The 22,992-nt window shown below is 43.6% G+C and overlaps 1 pseudogene; it reads right to left on the bottom strand.

The window, feature by feature from the left end:
• Positions 1-4,872: 4,872 nt before the first annotated feature.
• Positions 4,873-12,679, bottom strand: LOC143642178 (protein tyrosine phosphatase type IVA 1-like; annotated as a pseudogene).
• Positions 12,680-22,992: the final 10,313 nt, after the last annotated feature.

Genomic DNA, 22,992 nt, shown 5'->3' with positions numbered 1-22,992 from the left:
TTGACCACTCGCCTTCTGAAGCTAAAAATGCAGCTCTGACCCAAGTCCAAAGGCTGGGCCTTGCCACTTTCATGAAGATACTACACCTTACCATAGAGAGGTAAGTAACATGGTGTTCCCTCCACCTCTCTATGTAGACAAATTGCTCCCACTCTTTTTCTAAGGTCAGGAAAGGCCTAAAGGTAGAGAGGGATTTGGTGCACAGAGCACCTGGATGGAGGATATCACTGAAGATAATTTGCATAGCTACCAAGGCCCAATTTGGCCTTCTAGATGATTTTCTGGTCAGTTCTTGATCATGGGGTCTCCCTATTAACTTGCCATCTAGTCTTTTTGGTGACACTCTCTAGACTACAGTTTCCCATATACAGAGGAGAAAAAAAAACAAAAAAACACCTCCAGGTTGTACTAAAGTAAGAGTTGGAGATTTTGTTGACCTAACCCAAGACTGCAGTGGGCATCAGGATACCTAGGCTTGAATTCCAGCTCTGTCACCCAAAGTAAGTCCCAGTCTCTGTGAACCTTTTTTACTCATCTGTAAAATGGGAATATGAACATCTATCCAGCCAGGCACAATAGCACACATAATCCTAGTGGCTCGGGAGGTTGAGACAGGAAGATCGAGAATTCAAAGACAGCCTTAGCAAAAGCTAGGCACTAAGTAACTCAATGAGATCCTGTCCCTAAATAAAATACAAAATAGGGCTGGGGATGTGGCTCAGTGGTCCAGTGCTCCTGAGTTCAATCCCTGTACCACCCCCAATCCCCGCACCAAAAAAGAAGAAAACCTATCCAAAAAGTTTTCTGGTTGAAATGAGCTTATAGGTATTAAAGTGCTTTACAAATGTTAAGTCACCTGTCAACAGCATGTGGCTCTTTGTTTCATCCTGACATCATCCCTGAAGGTAGATATGAATGAGGTGAGTCAGGGGAGGAGAAGGAGTCTGGAAATTAACTTCCAGTCTTATCTACCTACAAAGGTCTTTCCTGTGCCCCCTTTGGGTCTTAAAATATTTTGACTAGGAACCGAAAGCCTTGGTTAAGGAGGTGTATGTGATTCTTACTCATCTTCTTTCTGCCCATCCCCAGTTCCCTTCTGCTTTCCTCAAGGAGCCCAGCTCCTTCCCAACTTGCCCATTGCCCAGAGTTGGATGTTTCTAGATTCCTGTGATAAGTGCCTTTTCCTTTATCTGGGTGGGTCATGGGCACCTGCTTGTCTTTCTCTCCTCCCAAGGCATCTGATGGGGTGAGTTAGAGGGGAGGAAATGAGTGGATTCTTTGAACTCTGTCCAGTGGAGACCTCCCAGGGCCTGCAGACTCAGGGTTACCCCTGAGCAGGAATCTGAAATCAGATTTAAATTGGTGTTCCCAGCTGAGTGTAGTGGCACACACTGGGAGGCTGAGGCAGGAGGATTGCAAGTTCAAAGCCAGCCTCAGCAACTTAGCAAGGTTCTAAAGCAACTTAGTGAGACCCTGTCTCTAAATAAAATATTAAAAAGTTCAGGGGATGTTTCTCATTGGGGTTAGTGCCCCTGCATCCAATCCAATCCCTGATACCAAAGATGATTATAATGATGATGATGATGACGATGATGATGATGATAATAATAATAATAATATAAATTGATATTCCCTGGAATGTCAAAAGAGCTCAATCTGGACTTGGGGTGTAAGTGAGTTGGAGCAGGGATAATACTGTGAACTTTTCCCAAGGTAGGAAAGCAGAGCTGTCTGGAATAGACAGATGGGCTCTAGGGCGCAAAGTCTGCTTAGATGGAGATTTCTCTTCCAAGTCCCCTAAAGTGAGAGTCCCTAGTTTCTTAGGGGCCCCTAATATTGCTTACCTCCATACAGTTCATGGCTTTATAGAACCCCATAAAGTCACTTAAGATACCTAAACTGAGATGAGGCAGAAAGTCAAACATTTGTTAAATCTAATTTATCAAGTCTTGATAAAAGGACTTGGACACCAGAGTATCAGGCTCTGTGTGTGTCCCTGGTACCCAGTACCCTGTGAGGTACCTGTCACTTCCCCCTCTCATGTGTGAGAAAACGGAGGTACTGGGATCGAACGCATACTCCCCTCATCACAGCATCACGGGCAGGTTGAATGATCAAGTGAAACTGGAGAAAGCTAACTTCCTGATGGCATTTGTCCTGAGTCACAAACTAAGTCACAAAGCTGGAATTCCAGCCCAGATTAACCTAGGCCCAAAGCAAAAGAAGAGAATGAATCTGGGCTGGGTGCTTAGCTCTATCTTGCTTCCCAGTGGAAGACACAGAGGGGTCTTTATAAGGGGACTTGCTGTCTAGCTGCAAGGAAAATGGCTAGATGACAGTCTCCAATTGCTAGTTCCTTCTGGCTGCCCCTCAGCTCTTAAACCAAGATCATGCCCTTTGAAGAATGGGTGACCCTTTGTCAATGACTAAGGAAAGTGCAATCATTTCCACCACCACCACCACCCCCACCCCCACCCCCCACCCCCGGATTCTCAAATGAGCAGTCTGCATGGGGCAGGGGCTTTGTGACCTTGTTAGTTCTGCCTTGTCCCCCTGTCCAATCCTGCCTCTTCCCTTTTCTTTTCATGGGTGTTGCTCCCTAGTGGACCTTTTGTCCTAATCCTGTCTAATCCTAATCCTCAGCTTCCAGCAGGACACAGTCTGAGACAGACCCTAACTTAAAAGGGAACGATCATTTTATATATAAGAACTGGCTCTCCATGAGGGGGATGGAGACCAAGGTCAGCCCCACCCCAAAGCCTGTCCTCTCCTTCTGTTCCACACCGTCTGTTCAGCAAGGAGGGGTGTGGACCGGTGGGCCTGTCACCCCGCTATGCATAGTCCCTGTCCAGGAGAGGGATGGGGTCAGCTTGCAGAGACAAGACCCTTGTGCTATAAAAGATGAAGGCAAAGGGATTGACGTCAACCTAGGACAGGATGGAGACAATGAATGGGAAGTCCCAAGCCTGCGGCCTTGGTCCCTAACTGTGGTGAAGGCAGGGGCCCCCCCACCCTGGTATTTGGGCTACTGAATGACCGCCATCATTCTTGCAGGATTTGGTTTCATGGCCCCTTTCTCTAAAAGTGCCAAGCATTTTCATGCTAATTAGCTCATTTCCCTTCTCCTTTTACCTCTGAGGCAGAGGGGGCATAATCCCTACTCAACCAAGTCATCTGGGGTTGGTATCCCCACGGAGCAGGGGCCATCCTGGTGCACAGGAGGGCGTGGAGGACTAGTGTTGGCTTGAAGCCCAGGAATCTTAATTTGTTCCACTCATGCAACATTAAGCAAAAAAAAAAAAAAAGAAAGAAAGAAAGAAAGAAAGAAAAAACCTAAGGCCAGGAAGTTAACCACAGTGGGAAGTAGGAAGCCAGCATTCAAGCCCCTGGATTTACATCTGGGCTTCCCCTTTTGAAACCTGAGATAATAAAAGAATCCTACCTTCATTTTAGAACTGGAAGAGATCTTGACAACCATGAGGTCCAAATCATTCTACCAAGGAGGAGGTGTGAGCCCAGAAAGAAGGGAGTATCCCAGCTCACCCAGCCTGAAACCCCGATTTCCTGTGCTCCTTCTCTGGCCTACTCTTCCTCCCAGATTTTTATTGAGTTGTCTTTTTACAAATATTCATATATATATTGCAGATGGAAAAATAGCTTAATTTTATTTTTATGTGTGCCAAGGATTAAAACCAGTGCCTCTCACACATGGTAGGCAAGCACTCTACCACGGAGCCACAATCCCAGCCCTATTGAGTTGTCTTTGCATTCTCCAAGTATCCCAGTTACAACCACTTTTCTCAGTCTAAACCTCTGCCAGTCACAGGAACAGTCAGTAAATGTGGCCAGGATGGGACATGATGAGGGACTGTCCTCTCACAGTGGACCCAGGAGATCTCCATGCAGGCTTCTGGCAGAAAACCCAACTCGGGCCTGAAATTGGCTTTTAAAATAAAATGTACTGAGTTTTCTTTTCCCCCCATTATAAAAGTAATACATGCTCATTATAGAGATATGGAAAATACAGAAAAGATAAACATCATCAATGTTTCCCACCCAAGAACAACCTCAATAGAGTTCAGGCCTTTTTCCCATGAATAACTCATAGACACAGTTTTTGTTGCTCTTGTTGATTGTTTGTTGATTTGTTTGTTGAGATGGAGTGTCACTATGTTACCCAGACTACCTTTGAGCTTGTGATCCTCCTGCCTCCCAAGCAGCTAGGAGTACAGGTGTGCGCCACCACGCCCCACTCATAGAATTAATTTATCATAGACATATATGATATTAATATATCATATCATTGATATAATTTGCATTCCTTCCTTACCACCTATCTTTAAATCTAGACATTTCTTTTATTATTGCAAACATTTCATTTAGGTATTTTTAAAGACAGCCTAATATTCTTTCAAGTGTCACCATTTCCATTGAGGGCCACCATAACTTAACCAAGTTGGATACTTATGCTGTTTGCAGTTGTCTCTAATATAAATAACAGGAGCTCTGTACACAAAGCTCTTTCTGTTTTTCAGTTCATTTCCTTAAGCTAGAATCAGGTCTAGTGTGTTTTGCTCCATAGATCTGAGCTGCTTCCTTCTCTACAACAGGCAGTCAATGCACATGAATTAGCTCAGTCCAGGATATAAAGCATTTTCTTGGACACTTGGGGTCTACTAAATCTTTTAATGCTGGCAGTCTGATGGTAGAGGCAAATCCAAGAACAGAATGAGGTAATTACTCAGGTGACATGAACATGATGGCTGGACCAAGGACTGCAGGTGGTTTGGGAGACTAGGAGTGACACCAGGACTCCTTCCTGGGTGAGCGCTCACTTGATCCAGGATCAACTGCCATTTGAATACCCGAGCTTTAATTCTTGGCAAAGGAGAAGGTGATCTGGAAGGAATATGAAAAAGAAAGGGTATGGGAGGGTATGGGAGGAAGGGAGAATTAGCCAGAGGGTGAAAGCAGAAGGAAATGGAAGTGGCCCTGCAGCAAACCCAGCTGGGGAGGGGGGCTCCCTCCTCCTCCCCCTGCTGCCTGGGGAGAGGAACTCCCTGAAACGGGAGGGGAAGGCCAAGGGGAGGAAAGGGGAATGGGGCCAGGGAATCCCAGTGAGCCCTGCTTCCTGCTGTCCAGAGGGAGCAGCAGAACTCAGTTGAAGGGTCACTCTGGCAACCCAGCATCCGAGTGACTGGGTGAACCTGTGTTGTTTGCTCATTTCAGGAGTCCCTGGGTCCCAGGCACCTGCTGTCCCAGGCGCTACTGAGATGAGTAAGGGGAGGACCCTGCCCTCACAGGGTCACAATCTCATGGGATCTTCATGGAAGGCAGGGCATTGATGAGAGGCCCTCTGGGTCTGCGGCCCTGAGCTGGTGTTAAGCCATGAAGAAGGCTCAGAGAGGCCAATCCAAGGTCTCTCCTAGTCTCCCAGGGCTTCCAGAACAAACCTGATAACCTCAAACAACAGAAATCTCTTCTCTCACAGTTCTGGAAGCTGGAAGTCCAAAATCAAGGTGTCAGCAGGACCACGTCCCCACCAGAGGCTCCAGGGGAGGCTCCTTCCTTGCCTCTCTCCTGGCTCTGGCAGTGGCCAGCAGTCCTGGGTGTCCCTGGACATGCAGCTCTATCATTCCAGTCTCTGTATCCTGGGGTCATATGGCCATCCTCTAAGGACACCAGTTGTTGGAAGAGGGCCACCAGTACGACCTCAGTTTAACTTAACTAATAACATCTGCAACGACTCTGTTTCCAACTTAACTCACGTGCCGAGGTTCTGGGTGAAATGATTTTTGGAGGGTGCGTACTCAACCCAGTACAATGTCTCTGCAGAAAGGTTGGGAAAGGGTCAGCATATGGATCCTTACGATAGTTGATCCCTGCTGAATGACAGCCTACATGAGAGAAGGCCAGCAGGTAAGCCACTTTATCCTGGGCTGGTCCTGGAAATCTCCCAAACACCTGCCCATGTCACCAACCAGTTACAAGCCAGGCTGGGTAACCTGGAGAAACAGCTAGTTAAACTTCCCTGAAACTGGGTGGACCACAGATTCCAGAGCACCCACACACACACAGCTGAGCCTCATCTAGTCCATGCTGAGAGCACCGCTGCTGCCCAGGAGGGCCAAAGAGAAGTGGCAGGAGCAGAAAAGCAGGCCTCAGGTGGTGCTGGCCACACCTGCCAGCGGTGATTTCAGCCCTGGTTTGTCAAGGGTGGACTTGCTGCCGTTGAGTGACATATCAAACTTCCTAGTTCCCTTCAGGACCCAGAGAAGAGAGTAGGGTGAGAAAGGGCAGAAAGACAAAACAGTTTATTTAAAAATCGATGAACCGCACCCTGTCCCCAAGCATTCCACAGCCAGGTGTGTCAGTCAATTCCCCAAAACCCCCGAGTGACCCCGGTTGGCTCTCCAGATGGGGAGAAAATAGACCTAGAGGTTTTCTCTTTAATTTCACAATGCCAGACTCTCCCTTGGCAGGAAAATGTGACCCCTTCACGTTGCCCACTTCCTTGAAATTGCTTCCTCAGATGCACTTGGAATGCTCTCTCTCCCCAACCCTTAGTTCCCACTCATACCGCTTGGAACTGGAGGGGACAAAAGGATCACCAGGGTCCAGGGATGGCTCTAAGCCAAGAAGGTGCCAGGTACAGAATAAGCCACCCAGGACTAGGGGAGCCACCAGCCTGGTTTCCTTCTAGGAAAGGAAGGTGTGAAAAGGACTGCTGATGAGGTCCTGCAGGCAGAGTGGGTGCTGGGGAAAGAGCGGAGGCTCTGGAGTCCTTGCAGGCAAGCACTTCCTCACTGGCCCTTAGTCTACACATCTGCACAGTGGGCACAGGGGTAATGATGAGCTGAGGATGCAGTGGGATTTCTACAAGTATTTGGGGGCCCTCTCCATTCACCTCCGAGGAAGGAAGGCATGGAAAGAGACACGACAAGAATTTGTGAAAGGAGAGCCTGTGGCTGTTCTGGGTGGAGGGGCCAGCTCGTGGACATGAAGGGGCTTCAGTGCCCGACTTTTGATACAGTCTAGCTCTGGAGGGGAGATGGTGGAGGGTAGTGGGCTGGCTCAGGAGGCTGCTGCTCCCTCCAGGGTTCTCAAAACCTGGGGGTTGGTCAGTCTGGCTGGGTCAAAAGAATTAGTATCTCTCGAACTCCAGTAAGCTCACTAGAGATGAAGATTATGCAAATTGGTAAATTCTTTTGAGGACTGTGGGTGAGAGATTGGCGGACAGGGGGGGTTAGAGATTCAGAAGTGATCAAAATGAATCAATCTACTAAAAAGCAAAATATACAAAGGATGAAGGGTGTCTAGAAGGACACTTCTGAGAGTTTTTTTTTTTTTTTTTTTAATGTTGTTATTAGACCTCCTCTCAGAGCAGTTAAAGCTGCAGGCCCTGGACACAACCTAACTGTGACTGTGTAGTGAGGGTTCAAATCTAGGCCCCAATATCTGTATTGTAATAATTAATACATAATAACCTAATAATCAGTATATTATGATCTGTTGTATAATAGTATCTCTGTATACTGTATAACTATATCATACAATACAGTTATTATCTTAGTTTGATTTAAATGTGAAATTGACTTAAGAAATAGCTTTCACAGGTTTCATGAGCTGTTATGGCCTGGATTGCCTTGAATTTCTTATTCCCCTTTAACCTGTCTGGGTAGCTAAACCCAAGCCCAAGACTACCCTGAAACAATTAGGCCATCCACCCTCAGTTGCTTGACTCACACAGGGCCTGAAGGCAGCTGCCCAGAGAAGTCAGAAGTTGACTTTCAGACTGCAAGGACCTGGCCTGCCCCCAGCCCTCTGCCATCAGAATAAAGATGACTGACTGCTCTTCGACTCCTGTTCTTTGGTCAGAACCTCTCCTTCCTTCACACCAGCCTCAATAGGAACAAGAGGCAACATTGAAATTCACTGATGGTTGATTCAGCGGCGGATGCATTTGAGTCTGTATAAATGATTAATGCATTTAAAGAACGATGATGATTTCTCTTACCTTTTTCAGGACCTTAAGTCTGACCTTCATTAGATAAATACAGAGGATGCACAAGGCAAGGAGAAAACGGGAAGTCAGGAGCACAGTGCTGAGCAAGTTTATAAGTCCCTTTCTGACACATGGCTCAGGGCTTGAACTCAACCTCAGAAGGGGCCAAGTTTGAGGGACATGGAAAGAGTCCTGACTGAGGAGTCCAGCTGCTGCAGACCCAACCCAGGCAGGGGGCTGGAAGGCACGTTAGTAAGAACAAGTGGGGAGAAGTGACCTCTCCCAAAAGCATCTTAGTTCCCTGTTACCTGGTGCCCAGCAACTCTCTGAGGTAGACTTTTAGACCCATACTCCCAGAGGGTCCTGCCTGGTGACCCGGCCCTCTTCCTCCTACTCATGCACTCTGCCCACTGGAGCCCTGCAAAGTCCTGATCCTTCTCTCTGGTCCTTCCGCAACTAGTTAACAAGAAGATGGATCCACAAAAGACATTACAATGTAGAGTTTCCAAAGGAAAAAATGGGAATGGAAATGATTGAAGAAATGATCTACAACACCCTTGGTGACCTGCTGATCCACTGGAGGACATCTTTGACAGCGCCAGTGATGAAGAAGAAAGCCAGGATGTTATAAATCAAGTTCTTGAGGAAATCAGAATTGAAATTTCTGGAAAGATGGGAATAAAGTGGGTTGCTCTAAGTTTATCATCTGCCTCTATTTCAAAGGCTACAATCTCCAATGAGGAGAATGACCGGCAACTCAAAGCCTTAGGAATAATGGATTAGCCAAAGAAGTCTTATTTTTGCTCACTTATAATTATTTCGTATAAAGCAAACTCAGTCCAGATTGCTCTTATGAATCACTTTTATTTTGAAAAAATGAAAACCAGGAGTAAACAGTTGTTTCCATTTTTAGGTATTTTTAGTCTTTTACCAAAGAATAATAATCATGAAAAGATGGGAATAGTTTGAATTTCAGTTAGAACTATTCAGGAGTGATGATACGTAAAAAGTTGATTTCTGCTTGGCATAGAGATATTATATCTATCACTTAGTTTATGTTCTAAATCTGTTTATACCAAATACAAAATTCTTGTCAAATACCATGAGGTACATACTTAAAGAGATTTGTAAAAACGTTGAAATATTTTTATACAGAATATTAATTCTGTATCTGTTGATTGTCCTTTGTAAATGACTATGTGTTATGACCAGAGGTGGCTCAGCTGCCAAAAATATTCTTTTTTGCATTGAATTACTTATTTAGATATTTAAGCTGTTTTTGTAAGTTTGTGAACACTGACAAATTATTTCTCTCACAGAACTATAACCACACAGTCTCAGACAGTATAAATATATGGCTGGACTAATATTAATACACATTACCATCAGACATGGTGGCACAGACCTGTAATCCCAGTGACTTGGAGCCTGAGGCAGGAGGATCACAAGTTCAAGGCCAGCTTTTTCGATTTAGCAAGACCCTGTCGCAAAATAAAATAAAAAGGGCTCAATGGTAGAGCCCACCCGGGTTCAAACTCCAGTACCACAAGCACACACATACACGCACACGTGTATCACCATTTTTTTTTTAAATATTTATTTATTTATTTTTTAGTTTTCGGCGGACACAACATCTTTGTCTGTATGTGGTGCTGAGGATCGAACCTGGGCTGCACGCATGCCAGGCGAGAGCGCTACCGCTGGAGCCACATCCTCAGCCCATGTATCACCATTTTGTCAGATACATATTAAGACAAATTATCAAGTATCCCAATATTAGCCAGGCACAATGGTGCATGACTATAATACCAGTGGCTCAGGAGGTTGAAGCAGGAGGATCGTGAGTTCAAAGCCAGCCTCAGCAAAAGTGAGGCACTAAGCAACTCAGTGAGACCCTGTCTCTAAATAAAATACAAAATAGGGCTGAGGATGTGGCTCAGTGTTCAAGTGCCCCTGAGTTCAATCCCGAGTACCAAAAAAAAAAAAAGTATCCAAATATTGTTATACAGTTCAAAGGCATATAAAATATTAGATGTCTGCTTAATTAGCAGAAACTCACTTTTTTTTTCTTTTTGTAAGATGTTGAGAAAAGAGGGGGGAAAATCATACTTCAAACAAAAAACAAATTGGTAAACAACTTCTGATAAGTATGGAAAAACTTCCAAGAATTTCAGAAATTTTATGATTAAGGATTGTTTCAGCTACGTTAAAAAAGCATCTCTACTTTTTTTGGGGGGAGGGGTGTTACTGGGGATTAAACTCAGGGGCACTTGAACACTGAGCCACATCCTCGGTCCTATTGTGTATTTTATTTAGAGACAGATACTTACTTAGCACCTCACTTTTGCTGAGGCTGGCTTTGAATTCTCTATCCTCCTGCCTCAGCCTCCGGAGCCACTGGGATTATAGGTGTGAGCCATGGTGCAGTGCAAAAGAAAAAATAATTAATACGTTATTTAATAATTATCAAATTATCAAATAGTTATTAAATAATTATTAAATTAAAGAACATATTCTACATGTTCTGTATGAGATAAAAGAAATATTTTACTAAGAACATTTAAATAGGCCCCTCCCATTTTTTCCCCAAGCCTTCCCCATTAAATTGTAGCTCAGAGCGCAAATGTTAAATTAACTGCAAGTTCTGTTTTTTGGTCTGGAGACTTTAAATACACATGCTTCTGGCTGGGCATGGTGGTACATGTCTATAATCCTATCAGTTCAGGAGGCCGAGGCAGGAGGATTGCAAGTTCAAGGCCAGCCTCAGCAATTTAACCAGGCCCTAAGCAACTTAGCAAGACTCTGTCTCAAAACAGGGTCTTGGGGATGTGGCCCAATGGTTAAGTGCCTCTGTGTTCAATCCCTGGTACCAAAACAAACAAAGAAAAAACAAAGAAATATGCTTCTGTAAAACTTGGATTTTTCAAAATGGAGCTTTTCTAAAACAATACAAAATAAGACTTATATAAAGTTGTTGAATAGTCATCATAAGACCTGCAAAAAATTAAAAATCAAAATCAAAATCAAAAGACCAATGGCTAAGCAAACCTGATATATTTTGGTATGAACATAAGAGACACCAACATAAAGTGAGCAAGCAAATGACCATATAGGTCCTACAATGTTTGAAATGACTGAAGGAATAGATCATATAAGGTCTAAAGCATTCTTAGTTTCTGGAATTTTTGTTTTGTATGATATTAAAAATATGCAACTATTGTGCTGGGTTATTTGGGTACCTAATTTTTGTAAATTTCTTATTTATGGATAAATTCTGGTATGGAAATAGATTTTTAAATATAATTCTGCAGGATTTCAGAAAAAAGTCAATTGGTAAAAATGACAAGCCCATTTTAATGGTTGAACAGCAAGAATCTTTCACTATGTGTCCAAATAGGTTGATCATAACCCAAACATAGAGGTTGAAATTCAAGCTTGTCACCTGGTAAAACTGCCCAATGCTCCTGGGGAAGCTTCATCGGACTTATTCACCACACCAACATGTGACTAATGTGTACAACAATTAAGTCCTGTCTTAAATTCTGCTTCCAAGGCAATAGTATCAGTCACCCCAGTTTCATTGAATATAATGAAGTGGCACCCCCTTTCTCCACAGAAAAGCCCTCTTCACCATGGCTGATTTTAGGACTGTCAGCAAAAGAGTCTCTGCAAAAGAGTCCAATGTAGATAAACTTCCTATTTTTGTGTCACACTGTTTTACTTGGCCACTGGCCAGGAAGATACCAGTACTCCAGGTGCTGAACACTCCCTTACTAGTTTTTCACAAACATATCCAGTATAATACTTTGTAGAAATGGGCTTCACAGAGATGTCTACCTTTTTAAGATAAGTTACAATTGGGCTCCATGGTAACAGCTGGCAGGGGGAGGAAAGAAAGGGGAGAAGAAGCTCTCCCCTTCTCAGGTGTTGTCCTTGAAGGGTTAACTTGCCCAGAACAGTGAAAGAAAAATTTGCTTTTATGTGAACTTCTGCAGACTGGGAACTTCTGAGCCCCTCCCCTTACATGCTGGGTATAAAATTCTAAAACTACCTGAACTCGGGGTTCAGGGGATTGATTGATTACAGCAAAAGCTGTGCCCTCTGAACCTGGCTGCAGCCAAATAAAACTGTTTCCTGCTATCTTCGGTGCCTTGCCTCGTTTGTCCCTACAACAATAACAGTTGTTTCTATGACTTTTGATGTCTTTGAAGTGCAGCCACATTTTAGGATGATACTCCTCCAAATACAAAAATTGCTTGCTGTTAAAAGCTCCACACAGCTTTTGCCTCAAGAATTATACTGCATCTTGGTATTTCATTCCACCTTCAGTTAATGCTAAAGCAACAAGCACGGGAGGGCTCCCAAGGCCTGCAACACAGTGGACAGCCATACAACAACCAGGTTCTTCACAAAACTTAAATTTATAAGACTGGTTGGAGAGCAATATACCATCATCAAAAGGTCAAATGAAAACATGGATGGCTTCTTTCTCCGCAAGAGTAGGGTCATAAGTTGCTTCACATATTCTTATTATTGCATTAACTCCACACTTCTTAAGTTCCTCTATGAGTTTGTTTTAGGTTGCATTGTGTGTAATAAGAAATCTCCCCACTCTTATGGGGGCCTCTTGTACATGATTTCCACAGGCGCAGCAGGGTAGTTCATTTGAGCCATGTTAATTTAATTAAGAACCCTGAATAGAGTTATGAAAGAATGTTTAAAATGGAATACAAAAATGATGCTAAGTAACTGACATCTACTTCAATCAACTCCATCTGGCACTGCTTGGAGATTCAAGTTGGGTGTGGTGGGAGACAGAAGGAGCCTGCTCACAAGAAGCAGCCAAACTTCAGTCCAGTGATACTAAGGCAGTAGAAAGGATGTGCCCTGAGAGAGCCCTTGTAAAAATGCTCTGTGCTTTCAACCCAGCTCCTCTGTGTCCAGGCTGACCACTCTTATGGGGGCTTCTTAGTGGAGTAGGAGTGGATTTCTACAGTTCACTTGTTTGTGTCAGGGTTGGGCTGTGCCTGGCAATAATCTCCACTGGCCTCATAAATGTGAGATCAAAGAACACCACAGAACGGAGGAATATGTTTACTCATTGATTACTATGGCCCTATCATGCAGCTGTTCCCAAGACAGTGACAATACGGCATGGCAGGGGTGAAGCAGGTGTTCATGGGGGCACCAGACTACGATGCAGCAGTCAGCCCACTGTCAAAGGAGCCAGTACCCACACTGAGGTATTTTTAAATAATCTAAAAGAAGAGTGCTGTTTAAACATTTGTCTTAAAAACAGTCCTAAGGGGCCGGGGTTGTAGCTCAATGGCAGAGCGCTTGCCTAGCACGTGGGAGGCCCTGGGTTTGATCTTCAGCATCATATAAAGATAAATAAAGTAAAGGTATATATATATATATATATATATATTTAAAAAACTGTCCTAAGCTTTTCTTTCTTTCTTCTATTCCCCTTGGGAGAACTTTCTAGTTGTTAAGTTTATTACCTTTCAAAATGTACACCTGCCTTAAATAATGCAAACATATTATACACATCTTTATATTAGTTTAGAAAAAAATTTCATTTTAAACTAAAATTGAGGCCTCTTACAAGGATTATCCAGGATTGTAAACCTTATAAAGGTTTGTAAACCTTATAAAGAGTGAATTGCATATATAATTATCAAAAAAGACACTGAATTAATAATATTTTATAGTAAATAAAACAATATACTTTGGCCCTTCTTTCAAGAACTGGAAATATTTTCTCCATATGAGTTATAGCTTAATCTCTAATTTTCAATACTATTAATGTGTACATTGAACCCTCTAAATTGAAGCCATTATTCTTAATTAAGTACTAGTACTATGACAATACTTAGCCTAAATTAAAAAAATACAATCTTAAGTTTGGGGAGTGGTAAGTAAAACTACAACTTTGTCAGAGAAAAAAAAGAAATAAATAAAGGGGGCAATGGAACCAGGGCACTATGAGAGTACAGGTAGCTGAATGCCCAAAATTCCCTCAAATGTGGATGAAATCCTTTGAGTACCTGGCTGGAATCCAGTTCTGAAGGGCAGCCTCAGAAACGAGGAAAACTGAAGAGGAGCCCAAGCGGGTACTGGGAATATCCAGCACTTGTAGGAAACAAGGTCTCCCACCGTACTGTGTTGGGAAGGGGCTCAAGGGAGGGCTTTGTGCAGAGGGCCCGGGTTTGGAGGTGTCTCTGTTTTCTCCCTGGGATGGGGAGGTCTTTGAGCTCATGTACAGGTGTGAGAGAGTGGGTGGTTAGATAGCCAGTGGGTGGGCACCCGTCTGTGAAAGTGGTCACCTGTGTGTGTGTGTGGTGGGGGGAGGTCTGCAGCAATGATGGAGACTCCAGCTTCCCTCTGGATTCCAGAGGTTTCAGAGCCTTCCTCAGGAAGCTCTAGCCAGGTTCCCTGGAGGCTTACACCTGCTCCTAGAGAGAAGGCCCTCCCCCACGTTGCCCCAGGGATTCCTCCCAGGCCTTCCTTCTCCCTGCAGGGAGGGGGAAGTTTGCTGGCCTCTTCTGGTCCCCACTCTCCCTGGCTGGTCTTCACGGTGCCTCAGGGTTTGACTGAAGCTCACTCAGTGGGAGTTGCTGAAGCTCTTCCTTCCCCCAGGCAGACCTTAGCTTCCTTACTGCTCTCCCGCCCAGGGTTCTTCCTGAGACAGACCTGCAGGTGCCCAGTGCCCAGTCTCTTCCTCTCACAGCTCCTCCGGGACCTGCTTCACAATCCACTTACAGGGTTGAAGAGAGCCTCATGGATGTCAGGGACTGTGAAGGGCCTGGGATTTTACTTGACTTGCAAGCCAAGGAAGTAGCCTGCTGTAGTTTCATGGGTGCTGGCAGGAGACATGAGACCCTGGGTCAGCAAAAGGACTTCATTGCTCAAGGCACATCAGGGAGCATCAATTTCATGGTCACTTTGGTTTCCCTTGCCGTCCAAGTCTCATGTGACACAGTGGGTGTACATCACAGCTGAGAAGCCCCCCACCAATCTCTTATAAAGGACTGCAAAACAAACCTGCCCAATCTTTTCCCCAGTGGTTGCTATAATTTTTATGATATTTGACAGCAAACAAATCTATCTTTTGGCCCAGAGGGAGACACTAACCCTTCCTTCCAAGGCTTCCACTGTACAAACATTCTGGGAAAGACACCAGATCAAAAGCTAACAACGCCTCTGCTCGTGAGACTTTCAGAAATGTGAGAGACCCATGAAGAATTGTCTCCCAACACCCAAGAGAGAAAACCCAGGCCAAACTGGCACCTGTTTTTGGCTCTTTCCCCTGTCCCTAGTTTCCTTGGGTGACTCATTCAAGTGTTATATACTCCCTTCCCCCAGGTCTCCATGCCTAGTGCAGTGCCAAATCCCTGAAATATTTTCAATAAATGTTTGTCAAATGGATGGGTGAATGAATGAAGGCAGAGTCTTTATAGAATTTCTGCTTTAACAGTATGAAAATAGCTAAAGCATAAAAGAAACCCCAATAGAAATGGCATGTCAACTAGTCAGTTCTGCTGTAACCAGAGGGTGAAGGGACTTGGGAGGCTGAGGCAGGAGGATCACAAGTTCAAGATCAGCCTCATCAACTTAGCAAAACCCTAAGCAACTTAGTGAGACTCTGTCTCTAAAACAATAAATAAATAAAAATGGCTGTGGTAATGTGCCCCTGGGTTAAATCCCTAGTACCAAAAAAAAAAAAAAAAGTATGTGATCTGTGTACCCAGGGCCTCCTGCTTTAGGAGGCTACTAAGTTTGGTTTAATATTCTGTTGTCACCATCTTGAAATATTTATTTGTTTACTTGTTTATTTGTTTACATTACCAGGGATTGAATCTAGGGGCAAATAACTACTGAGCCACATCTGCAAGCCTTTTAATTTATTTATTTTTATTTTGAGACAGGGTCTTGCTAATTTGTGGAGTCTAGCTCTGAACTTGTGATCTTTCTACCTCCGCCTCCCAAGTTGCTAAGCTCACAGGTATGCGTGTGCCACTACCATCTTGAAATTTTTAATTTTTAACAGAGCCATACAAATAATGCATGTGGTGCTGGCTATGACACTACATATGCATTCCTAAAAGTTAGAATGCTGTCCAAAATCATGGAATAGAACCCACGGGACTTAAGGGGAAAATGGAATTAGGGGCACAACACTTGAAAACTTCATACTGATCCATAAAAAATACACCTACTACAAATGGTAGCACATTTATACAGTTAAATGGTTCAGAAATACAGGAACATTGCAACACACATAGCATTTTCCTTGAGAAGGTCCTGTATTGCTGGTGGACCTGGTGTTGGAAAGGTAGTGGCTGTTGTTATTTTGCAGGGTGAATGGGGCGGGTACCTGACATCAGATGTGGAATGGTGAGGCTCACAGCCTATTCCGTGAATTAAGGTAGCTGGGGCATGTTTGAGGAGTGTGAACGTGTGGGCTTTTTGTATTTCTACAGGGCTTTATTCAGCTTGGTCCAATTTTTTACTCTTTCATCTAGTGTTTCTCAAATTTGCTCATAAATACAATAATCATAGTATGCTCACATATCCTAATAACATCAATCACACTGGAACCTATTCCAGCTCGTGAAACAGGAGTTGCAGCTGAACTGACTGTATTAGCCTGATGTTTGCATACATTGATACCTGCAGCTGTCACAGAAATAACCCCATGAGGGAGTTACTTTGAGGCAATCTGAAGAGCAAATGGGGACCCATAATATATGTGAGGGGTTATGGCTACCAAAAGGGACCCTAAAGGGCCTTAGAGGGCCCACTGTCCTGTATTCTGCATGGCTAAATTCTCAAGGCTTCCCAGAGAATCCATTAGGAGCTAAAATTGCTGTCTTGGATGGCCCCAATCAGCCTGCTTAGGAGCAGACTGCCCCATGGGCCCCTTGCCCAGTCACTCCTACCAATGGGCTGAAAAAATATAAATACAAAACTCTTCACAGACAACTTTTTTCCCCTCTCTCCACTTTTTTTTTTTAAAAGAGAGTGAGAGAGAGAGAGAGAGAATTTTTTTTTTTAATATTTATTTTTTAGTTTTTTCGGCGGACACAACATCTTTGTTTGTATGTGGTGCTGAGGATTGAACCTGGGCCGCACGCATGCCAGGCGAGCACGCTACCGCTTGAGCCACATCCCCAGCCCTCCACCTTTTAATTTCTTTTCTTTTCTTTTATTTTTTTAAGAGAGAGAGAGAGTTTTTTAATATTTATTTTTTAGTTTTCGGCAGACACAACATCTTTGTTTGTATGTGGTGCTGAGGATCGAACCCGGGCCGCAAGCATGCCAGGCGAGCGCACTACGGCTTGAGCCACATCCCCAGCCCCTTATTTTATTTTTTAATTGTCCATTTTCTTTTTTTAAAATATTTTTTAGTTATAAATAGATGCAATATCTTTATTTCATTTATTCATTTTTATGTGTTGCTGAGGATCGAACCCAATGCCTCACATGTGCGAGGCAAGCGCTCTGCCACTGAGCCACAACCCCAGCCCTCTCTCCACTTTTTTAAAATCCTGCTTTTGCTGTTGTTTATTGACAACAACCTAATGGATATTCTTCTCCATATATGTGGACAAATAATTTGCATACAGAGAACTACCAAAATGTCTCTGAGTAGCTCAGAGGTGAGCTGTCCAGGATCATTAAGACAACAAGGGCCAGGCCAGAATTAGAGCTCAGGTCTTTCTCCACAGCCTCTTTACTTTTACTTCTCAACTTCCCGCCAAGGTGAAATAGCCTGGAGTTTCCTTGTGGAGTGAAAAAGTGTGCAGGTGGAGAGGTCAAGGTGGGAAGGCACAGGGATGCAGAGTTTTGTTGTGAGAAGACCTGTCAGACAAGAGGAATGGCTGTGTGGGACCCAAGAGGCAGATCCACAAAGGGTTCCTGAGAGGTCCCTGATGGCTGGGGCCAAGGTGAGGCAGCAAGAGGTTTGGAAGCCAACAGAGAGACTTTCCTCACCTGCCAATGTCCCCTCTGTCCCACATTGAGCAGGTTTGGTGCCAGGCTTTGTGCAAGAGGGATAGAGGGTGAAGGCAGAATCGCTAGCTTTGCTAACGTTTTTGGATTATTCAGATGGGAAGTCCAGAATGTAGACCATCCACACTTGACCCTGCTATTTAACTTTGTGGTCAGAATCCTGACCATGATCTGGAGATCATCAGAGAAAATGAGAAATTAGAAAATGAAATAAGCCTCATTAGGAAAGAACTCTCACTTCTCTGCTCCTGGAGTGTGCATGGTGAGGAAGGAGGAGTCAGAGGAAGCTGAGAAGAGGAGAGGAAAATAACTGCAAAATCCAAAACGACTGTTTTTGGCTTTTGAATGCATTTGGCAACACCATTTCCCCGCTTGGTACTTGAGATTGCTCTACCACTGAGTTACCTTCCCAGTCTTTTTATTTTGAGACAGGGTCTTGCTAAGTTGCCGTAGCTTGTTAGAGTCTGTAAACAAGTCTGGATGGCACCTGGCATTTTGCCAGAGGGAGTGGTTTGTGAAGTAACTCCAGTGAGCCATTAAGTGTGGAGATTCCTTATTGGTTGACTGCTGTATCTAGTTTATGTTAATTAGATAAGCTGTGTGGAATGTATAAATACCGTTCCTGTCCTACAATAAACGGCTCCCATTCCTGCTGTATCAATGTACACAAGTTGTTCGTCACCCCCCGGGTTATTTTGCTGCAGCCGGACTGCGGCACTAGCTGGTGTGGAACTTGAAGCTTTCCTGACTCACTCTCCCGAGTAGCTGGTAGCAATATCTGTTGGGTTTTTTCCTCCCAGTGTTGTGGATTGAACCTAGAGCATTGGGCATGCTAGGCTGTAAGGGTCCGGCAAAGCGTCGGAGGGAGAGACCACAAGAGACGGGCTTCATGCAATTGGCAGAAGGGGTTTTATTGATTCAGCATGCTGAGGCTCCAGGCTCACTCAGGAAGATAGAGCAGCTCAGAGCCCAGAGCAGAGGTCAAGCAGTGCTTAAGTACATTTTTTGGGGAGGGCGGGGGGCTTTGCATACATCAGAACAAATCATCATGAGGCGCAGGAAAATTGAACAACAACTCTGAGACATGATTAGTACATTCATTGGCGGGAAGAGATTGGGCAGGGGTGATTGGTCACCCCTAAGTGGGGTACACATTCAAACTGATTGGTTTTAGGTCCTGCGATGCCTACATGACATATTACACAGAATCCCAAGTTATTAGACAACCAGAGGAGTCAGTGAGAATATTTACTGGGCAGTTCAGGTATTGTCCTAACAGCTACCGGGATTACAGGTTTTGGGGGTAGCAGGGGAACTTTAACAATACTTGGTCTTTTACTTTTTAACCCAAGCCCTGCAGTTTAGAAACTTTACAATGCCCGGTCTTTTACACTTTAACTCAGGCTCTGCGGCTTAGAATCAGCTTAGAAATTTTACTTTTAAAGGCAAGCACTCTGCCACTGAGCTACAGCCCCAGCAAAAACAGCATAACTTGAGAAGCAATTGCAAACAACTAAGAACAACATTTTAAAAATATGATATTCTTTAATATATGCAGAGCACTTCCAAAATAAGAATACCAACATTTTCAAATAAAATGAAAGTTGAAGGAAAAACAAAATGAATAACCAGAAAAAGTTTTTAATTTCATTATATTTAAAGAAATACATATTTTAAAAACAGACTATTTTTAATTAAATTTATAAATATTTGAAATAAAAAAACGTATCTAGGATTGATGAACATATAGGGAATAGACATTCATAATTGATCTTGGGACTCCTGAGTGTGTGTGTGTGTGTGTGTGTGTGTGTGTGTGTTGGTTCTAGGAGTTGAACCCAGGGAATTCTACCACTGAGCTACATCCCTGGTTCTTTTTATTTTTTGAGGCTGACCTCAAACTTTTGATCCTCCTACCTCAGCCACCCAAGTTTCTGGGTTTACAGGCTTGCGCCACCATGCCTGGTCTTTTGGGATTATATATAGGTACATTTATGGAAAGTAACTTGCTAACACATGGTTGAATTCTTAAGATTCTTAAGATTTTCCTTTTTCTCTTCACAATTCACTTCTAGGATTTCAAGCAAAGAAAATCACAGGTCACATATATAAAGTCATGGAAACTACCTGATGGGATTTTTGACACATCAGTGCAGTAAAATATACTGTACTCATGAAAAATTATGTGGAAAAATACACAGCTGTCGGAGGAAAATGAATACATTAATAAAACATCTTGAAGTAACATGTTTATAAAATGTCTTATACAATAGGATCTTGATTTTTTTAAAAAAGCTAAATAACATGAAAAAAAGAGTGGAATGTACTAATGTGAATAACAGTGAATACTCTAAATGGTGAGATAATGGGTAATCTTTTGTAAAAAATGTTTTCAGTTTTAGAAGGACACAATATCTTTATATTATCTATTTATTTTTATGTGATGCTAAGGATCAAACCCAGGGCCTCACACGTGCTAGGCAAGTGCTCTACTGCTGAGCCACAACCCCAGCCCCATGTCATCTTTTCAACACTGAGTATTGTTTTATGATTAAAAAAAAAAAAAAAGTTTTCCCGAGTTGTTAAAATGAAGATTTATATTCCTAAACGAGGTTTTCTCAGATTAGTGTTGACAGGAATTTTAATTCCTTGAGAAGACAGTCACAGCTGGCAAAGGGACAAGTGGGACAGAGCAAGGAGGAGGGAGGGAGGCGGTGGCCTCCAGAGTCTCCCAGCCTGCAGGGACCTCTGGGCCAGCTATGCAGAGTCTTCCCAGGCTGCCCTGAGCACGGAGCCTCAGGATACGTCCCCGTGTCCACACATGCCAGCACTACTGCTTTATAAACCTGTTCCCTGTGTAGAGGGCTGCAATATGAAGTGTCATTTTATGTGGGTTGAGTTAAAATAAAATGTTTGTGAGATGCTATTGTGTGGTAGCCCACCAGGCATCGTCCAACCCTGGTGGATCCCTTCTATGGACAGAAACTACAGCACTCACTACCTTTGTAGCTTTTTCACAGTACAAAGTGGTAGATGTTTTTTTCTTATATTTAAAAATTTTTAAATTATATTTGGACACAATATCTTCTTTTTATTTATTTTTATGTGGTGCTGAGGATTGAATCTAGAGCCTCACACGTGCTAGGCAAGTGCTCTACCTCTCAGCCCCAGCCCCAGCCTTCTCTTTACATTTAACAAACTCTAGTTCCCCCTCATGCCTGGCCAGCCCCCATCCCTCCTCCCTGGGGCAGCACCTCAGATGTCTGAAGGCAGTCACCATGTCACCCCAAGTGCGCTGTCCCCTTCCTCTCTAGTTCCTTAACCACCATCACCACCATGTTTTGAGGCTCTTGCTTTCCACTGCCTCTTCTGAAGACATTGTCCCTTCTGGCCACCTGGTGTGTTAAAATAGACCTCCCACCCTGGGACTGAGGCCACTATGCCAGGCCATTTTACTCATTTTAAATCATAATGAGCTCTCAGATTCATTTCATGATCATCAAATGGGCACCTGCTGTGTGCCCAGCACTGCGCTGTATACATGGGAGACCCCAAATATAAAGAAAGATCCAGCCCCGATTCTTCCCTGGCAGGTGGAGTGAAGAGAGCTGGCCCAGGTCATCTGCCATGACTGAGCCCTGTTGCCCATAGGGCTGGCTGAGGGCCAGTTTGACTCACATTCATGGGGTCCCAAAGCAGAGAAAAGCCTCCTGGCACTGCCTGCCACTGGCCATTCAGTCCCTCTGGGCAGCTCCCAGGCAAGGTGTATCTCCTTGGAGGACAGCGCAAGGCCACACAAGCCTCTGCTCCCTTATTGGCTCCCCAAGGAGGCTGGGATGCTGAAGTCACCTGCGGGCCAGTAACCTGTGTCACCTCATGCACAGGTGGCAGAATAAAATGGAATCATCCACCCAAGGAGTTGACTTCTACCGCCTGTTAAACTCTACGCGAAGTCCTTTCATGCTGGGCACCACATTTATGTTGACTTTTTGTTGTTTTTTCTTAATTCAAAGCAAATATTTGTCAAGTATTCATTGCATTTGGCATTTTAGTATTTACTTCTCTTTATAATATCTATAAACTGTAGTAATCAAGATAGCTTGGGACTGGCATAAAAATAGACACATAAATGAACAGAATGAAATAAGGAGTCCAGAAATAAATCTTCACATTTTGATCAACTGGGTTTTTGTTTGTTTGCTCGTTTGTTGTTTGGTCCAGGTATTGAACCCAGGAGTGCTTAAGGTTAAGCACCACTGAGCCACATCCCCTTTAATTTATTTTTTATTTTGAGACAGGGCTCACTCAGTTACTGAGGCTGGCTTTGAACTTGCAATCCTCCTGCCTCAGCCTCTGAAGCCACTAGGATTATAAGTGTGCACTACGGTGTCCAGCTGGTCAACTGGGCATATACAATGTGGGAAAGATAGTCTCTTCAATAAATATGCTGGGAAAACTGCACATCTCCATGCAGAAGAATGAAATTAGACTCTCATTTCACACTATATGCAAAAATCAGCTCAAAATGGATTAAAGACCCCAAATTATAAAACTACTAGAAGAAAACACTGGAGGGAAGTTCCTTGGTATTGGTCTGAGTAATGATTTATTTGGATGTTACCCTATAAAGCACAGGCAACAAAAGCAGAACAAAACAGGTGGAATCTCATCTAGGTGAAAAGCTTCTGCATAGCAAAGGAAACAATCCAAGTAAAGAGACAACCTATGGAAATGGGAGAAAATGGTTGCAAACCATATATCTGATAAGGACTTCATATGCAAAATGTATAAGGCATTCAAACAACTGAAGAGTAAGAAAACAAATGACCTGATTTGAAAGTGGGCAAAGATCTGAATAGACATTTCTCAAAAGAAGGCATACAAATGGCCAACAGGGATTTGAAAAAATGCTCCACAGTACTAATCATCAGGAGAATGGAAATTAAAACCACAATGGGAGATTATGTCAC

Source organism: Callospermophilus lateralis, chromosome 10 (genome assembly GCF_048772815.1).
Source record: "Callospermophilus lateralis isolate mCalLat2 chromosome 10, mCalLat2.hap1, whole genome shotgun sequence".
In the NCBI taxonomy this organism is placed as follows: domain Eukaryota; kingdom Metazoa; phylum Chordata; class Mammalia; order Rodentia; family Sciuridae; genus Callospermophilus; species Callospermophilus lateralis.
Note: the sequence above shows the minus strand (reverse complement) of the source record. Positions and strands in the feature narration are given on the sequence as shown.